The sequence below is a fragment of the Sorex araneus genome, chromosome 1 (genome assembly GCF_027595985.1).
Source record: "Sorex araneus isolate mSorAra2 chromosome 1, mSorAra2.pri, whole genome shotgun sequence".
In the NCBI taxonomy this organism is placed as follows: domain Eukaryota; kingdom Metazoa; phylum Chordata; class Mammalia; order Eulipotyphla; family Soricidae; genus Sorex; species Sorex araneus.
This window is the reverse complement of record NC_073302.1, coordinates 382,644,854-382,656,172: the sequence shown is the minus strand read 5'-3', so window position 1 is coordinate 382,656,172 and position 11,319 is coordinate 382,644,854. Positions and strand designations below refer to the sequence as shown.

Below are 11,319 nucleotides of genomic sequence, written 5' to 3'. Positions count from 1 at the left end.
TGAGCTCCAAACCAAAGTAAGCCCTGAGCACCGCTACAGAATAACAAAAAAGATTTTCTTCCTCTTCATCATCACGTGTTTATCACTTTGGGACCATTTTTCTGAACACAAAGTCTATGCAAGATTACATGTAACCAACTATTCAGCTAATCTCTATCTGTGTATCCTACTGTCAAGTTCTTTCCTGTTCTGAAATTCCCTATTCTCCCAACCCCATCTCTTCCATTCTCCACTCCCAGTAAATTTAGAGAGACATTTGTGCAAACAGGGTCACATTGCAGCCAGTTTTATGTTTCTATAAATAAGTATTTTGGTGTCATTTCAGGGACTTAATTCTAATATTTATTTTTTCTTTTTACAACTAGATAATTGTAAAAGGAATATAAAATAAGGGCCATAGCGATAGTACAGTGCATTTGCCTTTTGTGCAGCTTACCCAGGTTCGATCCCTGGCACCCCTTTTGGTTCCCCAAGCACCGCTAGGAAGTATCCTTGAGCATAGAGCCAGGAGTAAGCTCTGAGCACTGCTGGGTGTGACTGAAAAAGCAAAACAAAACTCTAACATATTTGTAGTATCTGTATGTAAAGGGCCAAACTGAATTTCATAATTAAAGCAGTATTCATAAAAATTGAGCCTAAGAATTATTGTGTAGTTTTTTGGAGAAAAACATATCTTAAGCTAAAGAATTTTAAGAGCTTTCATGTTACAAATTTTATCTGATAAAACAGATTAGTTTGAGGGTCATCTAAATACTGGACAGTAGTTATATTTGTTCTATACTTAGAGATCTGGTAAAAAAGGACTTTTTCTAGGTAAATATTGTATATATGCCCTAAACACCTCAAATGACAATCTTTTTTTTAAATAAAATAATTGGGAATAATTGTTTTTCACAAAGCTTGTTACTAAAGGGACTTTATTTTGGTTCTTTAAGTGAGTCAATCTCATTTTACTAAAAATAAAAATAATTACCTCTAATAATTTTTCAGTTGAAATGTTTCTTTTAAATTTACAATTTTCTAAATTTACTATTCCTAAAGTGATCTTTAAGAATATTAAATGATCATACACATTTCCAGTTCTCCTTAGTAAGGTGACATAAAATTTTTGAATTTGTATTTACAGTAGGGGTATAGCTAAAATATTTACATAATTTTTAGCAGTTTAATATAAAATACAAATATAAAACCTATCATGTATGTAACCTGGTTTTCTGTAATCAAAATGAAAATTTTTGGTTGTTTATGCTGATATGTCAATCTTGTGTTTCCTGTGAAGTCCAGATATTCATTCATATAAAATGTCTTTTGTGCTTGTCTTGCATTTTAGTCTATTGTGGATCGTGAAAATTCTGATTTTTTGTGGTTTTTTTTGGTTTGTTAGGTCACTAATATTTGGGTTTATAAACTCAAGATACTTTACCCTGTTCAATAGTATTATTTAATAAGCATTTTAATTATTTTAATTGTATACATCTTAGTTGGAGATAGCTTATTTGATCTAGAAATCTCTGATTCCTATGCAAGTAATCCATTAAAACAATAGCACTTATTTTGATGTCAGATTTGATGCACAATTTTAGAAACAACATTTTGTAGTCTTTTTCTATTCAATATGCTTTCCAGGATGGTTATTATTCTTTAAAATGTTCGTATTTCAAACTAGCTTTCCACTTTATGAAATTAGAATTAGAACAAGTAAAATTCTCCATTTTGTTGCCTGAATAAGTTTGATTTTAATTATTGACTACAGATATTAAAATTATGGGTTCTGATGAAGCTGGAAAACATGGGTTATTAGTAAGGAATGCGTGCTTAGAATGTAAGAGTTCTGAATTCAGTCCCTAGCTAGCACTGGCAAGAGTTAATCACGGGACCAAGCTGAGTGTAACTCCTGAGTACCACTGGGAACGTCCCCAAAATATTAAAAAAAAAAAAAAAAAAGAAGAAGAAGAAGAAAGGAGAAAAAAGGCTCTACATTTGACTCCAGGCAGAAATTTCCCAAAGTTCCTCCTCACCCTCACCAAATTGGGTAAATTATGGGTTTTCTTTTGAGGTTACATTTAGCTACTTTTGTGTATCCTATGTTTAAAATATATTACTTTGTGTTGTATGAGGAAAATTATGTGAGTAGAGTTTTATGGGACATGAGTAAACTCATGGAAGAGCCTGGCAAGCTCCCCTGGCATATTCTACATACCAAAAACAGTAACAATAACAGGTCTCATTCTCCTGACTCTGAAAGGAGCCTCCACTCGTTGGGAAAGATGAGTAAGGAGAGGCTGCTAAAATCTCAGAGCTGGGATGAATGGAAAAGTTACTGGCGCTCGCTCAAGTAAATCGATGTACAATGGGCTGACAGTGATACGGTGATGAATAATCAGGGATGGTTTTGAGCAAATCTGATGAGTAATAACTTAAAAATTTGAGATTTTCAATCTATAGGAGAAATTACTATATCCCTGTGTAATTTTTGTTGTTGTAGTATACTTAATGTTAATCTCAGTTAAAATATTGGGGAGGGCACAACGATAGTACAGTTGGTAATGTGCTTGCCTTGCACAAGGCTGACCCAGGTTCAATTTCAATCATAAATGGTTCCCTAAACCCACCAGGAGTGATTCTTGAGCACTGAGCCAGGAGTATGCCCTGAGCATCTGCCAGTGTGGCCCAAAGGCAGCAAATACATAAATTAATAAAACTAATTAAAATGGAAGTAGGTAAAGGAAATTGGCAATAAATTGCATTTGCAATGGTCATGCCTGTTGTGGCCCCGTATCTCTGGTGGAGGTGGAATTAGCTGGACAGCAGCTCTTTTTCTCTGCTGCGTCCCTTGGGGCAGGGAGGTCTCTCACCCACCCCCATCTGGGGCACCCAGAGTGAAAACAGCCTGGCCTGGAGTCCAGTGGCATAGTTATGGGGGTCTCATTTTATGCTCCCTTTCGGGAGAACCATAACAAATATTTTACAAAAAACTGTTTTCTAGATAAAATAATTTTCAGAAGTGTACTGACAATCCATTTTTTAAAAAGCTAACGTAGCCCCATGTAAGTTGACTATAGTTTGTTAAAGGAACTGATTTCACTTGGGAATGTGCTTATAAACTCTAATGTATGTATCAAACTACAAGTATACTGTGAAAATAACTATTGTTGTTGTTTATCATGTACAAGGTACCATACAAATGTACTGCTTAATTTTCACAGTACTCTTGTACTATTCCCATCATACTCATGATGGGAATACTCAGGCAGTTTTGGTGTAGAGACATTTGATCACTTGTCCCAGCTAGTAAATAAGGAAGCCAATATTTAGACTTAATTGGTCTGACTTTACAATCTGCAGGATGGGGTTAGGGGTGTTTAATTGGTATAGAACTTTTCCCCCATACATGCACACTCACGCATACACAAGTTAACAAAAGTACTTACATTTAATGAATGAATTTTGAATTTACATGTTTGTGGTTCAGGTAACAATGCCCAATTCCTGGATACTGTCAAAGGTAATACTTTCAAAGAATTAGTGACACTGTAGTTGTCTTGGGAACAGCTCTATATCTGATGGGAGAGGTAGACAACATAGTTTTCAGCAGACTCAAAAATTCTTTAACCTTAGGCAGCCAGAACAATAGTACAGAAGGTAAGGTGTTTGCCTTGCACATGGCCAACCCTGGTTCGATCCCCAGCACCATAATATGTTCTCTAGAGTTCTGCCAGGAGTGATTCCTGGGTGCAAAACCAGGAGTAATTATTGAACACATCTGAATATGGCTCCAAAACCATTAGAGCTAGTATTTATAATTTCTGGAAAGAATATCATTTTACCATCTTGTCTCTGCAAGTAATTACATTTTTATGATTTTTTACTTCTAAAGTTATTTTCCAACTAAAAGTCATTTCAGAAAATAGCCTCATGTTTTTCAAAATTAGTTTTTTTACTGATACACTATTGCACAACGTTTTCAAGTACTTTGCTAGAAATATGTAATCAGGATTGAAGGATAATGTGATAGCTGAAATAGTGGCTATAATAGTCCTTTATTGCATATAGCCATTCTGTTTATAAAAATCATGTTGCCTTATAATTTGCTGGCTGAAATCTTAGATACAGGAATGTAATTATTTGGCCTCTTAAAATATAAAGTCGCAAAAACGGAGGTTTGGAAAAGCATTTGAAGGAATTTGGTCATATAAACTTAAATAGGTTTATGAAATAGGTATAGCATGTCATCAAATAATGTTGATTTGTTCAGTGTTGTTTCATTATAATGTTGAAGAGAAAAAAACCCAGCCAGTGCTGAATTAAATGTCAAACTAGTTTACTGTTTTGATATGTCATTTTATGTTTTTATATCATTTTAAGTCTTTCTAGAACTTCCCTCAACATTAAGTGAGAATTTACTGTATTTTCACAAAAATTCATGCAGATTGTTGGTCTTACATCTTTTTACTTAAGGAATATTAACTCCAGTTATATATGCAGGTGTCTCTGTGGGAAAAGTAAGATAGTGGTGGTGTGTATGAAAGAACACCTGGAATATGTCAGAATTTGTGCCGATCCAGATTTGTATCCAATCCTCACAACCATATATTTTTCTGATGACACTTAAATAAGAAGTTGTTACTGTCAAACATGATGAAATTAGTATTCATTTTAGTTGCAAATTATGCAACATTATGGCAAAATGACAATATACAACATTTCTGTGCTGTATTTGCTATATCAGATTTCAGTTATTTTGGAGATTTGTATTATACATTTAAGCATGAATATTAGTATTTGTACAGAGGTGTTATATATCTTTAACATTGTAAAATTTATGAACTTGCTAATTTATGAAGCAAAAGTATTCAGCAAGTGTAGACAGTCTCAGGGCCAGAGAAATAGTACAGCAGGTAAGGTACTTGCCTTGTATGTAGTTGCCCAGATTCTCTTCCTGGCACCATATACGGCACAAAGCAAGAAGTAAGCTCTGAGCACTGCTGGGTGTGGTCCCCAAACACAATATAGAAGTGTCTCTTGCAAAAAATAAATCTCTTTTAATCTTTCCCTTTCATTCCTCTACTATAGGATAATGGGTCAATTGTTAATATTAGGACAAATTAACATTTTTTAAAAACTTAGCTAACTCTCTGAAATACATTAAATTACTTTTGGAAAGAGAGTATTGCTATTGGTAAATATTGAGGATACTGCTGGCTTTCAAAGAGATCGTCACACTTTTTACTTGAAGCATCAGACACAAAAGTGAATTGGGAGACTGTCTAGGTAATTTGAAACAATTATTCTTTTGGTAACATTGCCTAATTCTGTTAACAAACAGTGCTTCTGGTTATTTTTGTTTTGTGGCCCACACTGTTGGCACTTGGGTAGTGTTCTTTGATCAGTTCCCAAGGGTCACTTGTAAAGGTGTTTGCCTTGCATGTAGTTGCCCAGATTCTCTTCCTGGCACCACATGTGTTACAAAGCAAGGAGTAAGCTCTGAGCACTGCTGGGTGTGGTCCCCAAACACAATATAGAAGTGTCTCTTACAAAAAATAAATCTCTTTTGATCTTTCCCTTAGGGGATCATGCAGTACTGGAGCTCAAACCTGGGCCTCACATATACAAAGCCTGTACTTAGCCATTGAGCTGTTTGCCCAGCCCAGTTGTTTCAATATTTAGAATATTTAGAATGCTATTTGAATTATAAAATATTCTTTTCCTCTAGGGAACTGAGAAATTAAAGATGTGTACTGTAGGATAACATGGAGTTTGTCCTTTTAGCCTCGCCACAGGGAACTTAATTTACCTTAAAGCAATGTCCTTTCTGTATGGATACAGGAAGACAGTTAATAATATGCTTTGTAACTTGGGAGCTGATTGACTCCAATAATATTTACTCCTGAGCATCTGCTTTCTCGACTCGGTTGCCCTTAGTTCCTAACACCCCAAAGCAGGGTCCTGACGAGGGACAGAATGGACCCAGGGCAAGCTGTGAGCTACCCTGGCATCGAAATGGGCCAGGCCAAAGCGCCACAATACTCAACTATAAGTTGAGAGCATGGTCATAGACAAATGCTGTCATGATCCAAAAGTAACGATGAGATCAGGACTCTGCTGGGGTTAGGAATACTAACCTGGCTTGAGGACTGTAGTCTGGAATATATAGTGAATGTCCTCAAGAAGAACCAAACTTTAAGTCTGATATATCTCTTACTGTGCTCATACAGAATGACATTGCTAGAAATATTAGAAGTAAATTTATTATAACTATTTAAGCAGGTTACTAGCTGAGGAAGGAAGAAAGGGACACACCCTGACACACACTTGTTTGGACCCCACCCTCGAACGGGTAATCCTGGTAATCTCCTTAGATGAGGTATGTTAATCGCCTCAAGAAATGGTTTTACCCTTCTTTGTTGATTTGTTAATGTTAACCCCACCTTTGTGTTACTGCCCTATGTAATTTGCTATATAAACTAAGACTGTGGGGGAAGATGGAGAGACAGAAGAAGACAAGGGAGACAGAAGAAGAAGACAAGGGAGACAGAAGAAGACAGGGGAGACAGAAGAGACAGAGGGGAGACACAAGAGGACATGGAGACAGAAGAAGACACAGAAGCAGAGACAGAGAGAGTTCGGAAGAGACCAGGGGAAAGACTACAGAGACAGAGATAGAGAAACAGAAGAGAGCACAGTGGCACACACAGAAGCAGAGCACAAGGAGGTCCCGATCTGGTCCTTACATAGCAGCTCTAGAACACCGAACTTGAGTGGCACGAGTGAGAGAGAACTGCCCCAAGTGCCCTTGGACAACAGAACAACATGACACACATATTGTCTCCCTCTCCCAGGCGCGCTGCCTTTGTAATTTTTTACAGTGTACCATTCTTTCTTTTTCTTTTTTCTTTTTTGGCTCTCTGGGTCACACCTGGTGATGCACAAGGGCTACTCCTGGCTCTGCACTCAGGAATTACTCCTGCTGGTGCTCAGGGGATCATATGGGATGCTGGGAATTAAACCCGGGTTGACCGTGTGCAAGGCAAACACCCTATCCGCTGTGCTATCACTCCAGCCCCTGTGTACCATTCTGGACAAAAGTAATACTCTTCGGTCAGGGAAACTAAAATACAATACTTCTCATTTCTTTTGTCTGTTTTCCTTCTTTTCCCAATGTGCAAAATACTACAGTTTTCTAAGTAATTTTTCAAATATGCTAGACTTGAGCAGTATATGTTTTTTTCTTCTGCGTGGACACCTGAGAGTGCAAATGAGTTTTCCTATGGATAAAACTATATGAAAAAAAGAGAAAAAAAAGAGTATAACATTACTTTCAAATAAGCATAAAAATAGCTCCATAGTTATGTACAAGTCCTGAAAATTGACATTTCTCATTTTGGCAGTATTCACCTACAGCCTCTCTCAGCAACTGAATTTATTAATCTCTTGATAATTGACTAATGAATTACATATAATTTCCTCTGTTTTTGCACCAAGAGATGGAAGCTTCAGTTGATCATATTGTAGCCATCAGCATCATTAGTGAAATTGATTTCTGATGCGAGCAGGTTGTGCTGGGCCAATCAGGTAGTGTTTACATAAAGTCAAGTTAGGGCATTAAAAATAATACAATTAACCCCTTCTCTGACACTCTGTGACAATTATTTAATTTGGTTTTATTAATCAGCATCATAAACCTTACACTGAGGAAGGCAGTGTGGAAGGCATGGAAGTGGAGTTTCTCTTTTCTCCAAGTACAAACTACTATGAATTCCAAACATTCTCAGTTATGTATGAAATGTAAATTTATGAAATGATTCAACTTGCAAGCAGTAGTGAATATTCATGTTAAATTATTGCCTTAAAGGAAAAGTAAAAGGGTTGAATCGATATTTTTGAAAGCCAGAATGGAGAGAAAGCCATAGTGGAGAGAAGTTGGAGCATTGAGATCGACTAATGAAAATAAGAGTGAAGTGAAACTTTTCTTATGTTTTGGCAAGCAGATGGGAGAGTGAGAAGGTAAAAACTTAATCACATGACTTCAGGATGTAGAGTACATTTCAAAAACAGATGGCAGAGAATGTAGGCATAGAACTAAAAAAACAGGTGGCAGATTGTAGTTTTGGTGATGTGTTACACCCAATAAAAATAACTTAGAAACTTTAATTTAGCATCACTCACTGCTTCTGGGATTCATGGAACTTCAGTCTATTTTTGCCTTTCAAAATGGCATTCCTTTATACATTGCCCTTATATTTTCAGGTTATTTCTTCTCTATTTTCCTTTGTATTAAGAGAAACACCTATATCATATTGATCTATGTTGGTTACCCAATGGAAATGCATATACATTTTCTTCAGTATTGAAGAATACAAAATGAAATAGAGCCATGCCCAATCCAGCTAGCTGCCTTTGTACTACGTATGATTGAAATTCACATTCTAGCAGTTAGTGTTTTGATGGGTTGTTTTGAATTTTCATCTTTCCCTCATTGGTGGATATTTCAAGAAACTAGAAAAATCTTTTTCCTATTTTGTTTTGGGACCACACCTGAGAGTACTCAGGACTGGCAGTGCTTGGGGGATCAAACTGGGTCAACTGTGCAAGGCAAGTACTTTATTTTATTTTATTTTTTGGTTTTTGGGTCACACCCTGCAATGCGCAGGGGTTACTCCTGGCTCATGCACTCAGGAATTACTTCTGGCGGTGCTTGGGAGACCATATGGGATGCTAGGAATTGAACCTGACCCGGGTCGGCCATGTGCAAGGCAAACACCCTACCCACTGTGCTATTGCTCCAGCCCCTCAAGGCAAGCACTTTAAGTCCGACTGTTCTGACCTGAAAAGTCTGTATTGAATGAGGACTTAGCAGGAGACAGGTGTTCAGTATTTTTTTTTAACCCTAATTTAGTTGAGAGTTGTATTTTGAAAAGTGGGTAGCATATGGCAATAGTAAAAGGAAATACTGAATTGATAAGTAGTTATAGTAAGAAAAAAATGCAGTGATATAAAAAAAATGACAAAATTTCTAGAAGTGGACCAATCACTTTATATGTTAAAATACCCAGTGACAGGGCCAGAGCAATAGTACAGTGCAGTAGGGTGCTTGTCATGCACTCAATCAACCGTGTTTAATACCTCACACCCTATATGGTTTCCTGAGTCTGCCAGGTGTGATCTCTGAGCACAGAGCCAGGACTCAGCACTGAGCACAGCTGGGTATGGTCCCAAAACAAAAAACCAAATTGTCCAGTGTCAAAGGACTGTTTTCAGTACTGTGAGGTGAACATGGTAGGTCTAGGTGTGCTTGAGTTGGTAGTGAGTGAAGAACCACACGCTTTATTATTCTTCACTTGGGCTCATCTGTCAATTGCTTTCCCTTCCAACCTCTTTGTGCATCGTATTCAAGGTAGCGACTACCAACTGGGCAACTTTCTCCTGTTTGCTGTTTTCATCTTAAGATTTTGAAAATATTTAAAATTCACAAATTGTTAGACCTGGAAAAATGTTACAGGATCATTCATCAGTCCTCTCTATAGTAAAGCTGGAATTAAGTGTTGAGACTCTTGAACTTTAGTGCTGTTCTGTTTCTTAGAAGAATTGGACTAGGTGAATTTTTTCTTATAATACAGCACATATTTCAAAGAATTTTAAAAATTAGTGTTGACGAAAGTGATGCAGGATTGTTTTTTTAAATAAAATCTAAACATGCTAAGTATAAAGTTGACATAAATGTACTTATTGGGCTTTTGTTTCATTATCCCTGTGTTTTACTTTGCCTCCCCAAATTCTTACTTTACAGGAGAAACTAACTGCCTTACAGTTTGTATATACATAAATGTTTATACAGGGGCTAGAGAAGTAGGACAGTGGTTAAGATACTTGCCTTGGATGCATGCCCAGCCTGGTTCTATCCCTGGCATCACATGTATTCTCCCATGCACTGCTTGGAGCTACCTGTGAGTACAGAGCCAGATGTTAACTCTGAGCACTTTCAGGTGTGGCCCCTCAAACCAAAAGAAATGTTTTATTACCTACACTGCATCTGTCTGTGTCAGTCTCTGCCTCTCTGTGTGGATAAGATCATATTATAGATTCATGTTAACTTGTCCCACCTAAAATGATGCTTCATCTATATTAGCTCATATGTGGCCACTTTTTGAAGTGGGGAGCAGTGCCAGGAATTAAACTCTTCACCTCACTCAGACATAGCAAGTGCTTTCCAGTGAGCCATGTCTGTGTCCTCTTCCCAGTTTGTCTTGTTTTACTGAATGGTACTTCCCTTTTTTGTTATTTATATAAATATGCTGCCACATTAGAGGCTCTTTAGGCTCAGGGGAATGAAATCCATCATTGTTACTGTATCTGGCATATGAATACGCCACGGGGAGCTTGCCAGGCTCTTCCCTGTGTCATCAGTAAACTCTCAGTAGCTTGCCAGGTTCTCCAAGAGGGATGAATGGAGACATTACTGGGCCCGCTCGAGCAAATCAATGATCAACAGGATGACAGTGACACAGTGATATAAATACGCTGCAGTGAACTTTTTTTCGGTGGGGTGGGACCATACTGTGCCTGGGATGGGATTTGAGCCTTCCTCATATAAAGCATGTACTTTAGCTTATTACACACTTTCAGTCTCTGTCTCTGTCTGTGTCTCTCTGTCTCTTCTCTCTCTCTCTCTCTCTCTCTCTCTCTCTCTCTCTCTTTCTCTCCCCCCCGAAACATGTTTATTTTCAAGATAAATGTATGTATATTTTTGTGATAATCATTTTTGTCTCAAACTTTAACTAGATTCTCCACCTAAGTCACTGTCACTGTCATCCCATTGTTCATCGATTTGCTCGAATGGGCACCAGTAACGTCTCCATTGTGAGACTTGTTACTATTTTTGGCATATCAAATATGCCAGGGGTAGATACTCTCGATAGCTTGCCGGGCTCTCCGAGAGGGGCGGAGGAATCGAACCTGGGTTGGCGATGTGCAAGGCAAGCGCCCTACATGCTGTGCTACCACTCCATCCCCTCCACCTAAGTAAGGAATTCGTAAGCAATGCAGGGTGAAGAGAACAGTAGTACTGCATGACAGTCTTGGTTTAGAGCTAATTTGTCATGTTTCTTAAAGCATATTGTACTCTATCATCTTGTTGACCTATTGTGGGTTTTGGAAATTCAGTGTGTTTTTCAGTGGTTTCCACTATAGGTAACCTTGTGTTTTTGGGATACCAGAACGTCTGATTCCCTATTTTAGGGATACTTTCATGTACTCTCAGGTTAAAATCATTGAACATGGGGAAGTTAGAACAATCTAAGAAATAAAACCTGTTTATAGGGC

The 11,319-nt window shown here is 37.6% G+C and overlaps 1 protein-coding gene across 1 annotated transcript in view; it reads right to left on the bottom strand.

Annotated features, from left to right (window-relative positions):
• COL28A1 (collagen type XXVIII alpha 1 chain) overlaps nt 1-11,319 on the bottom strand; it is a 589,571-nt gene that overhangs the window by 236,738 nt on the left and 341,514 nt on the right. The gene's annotated exons all lie outside the window — the stretch shown is intronic.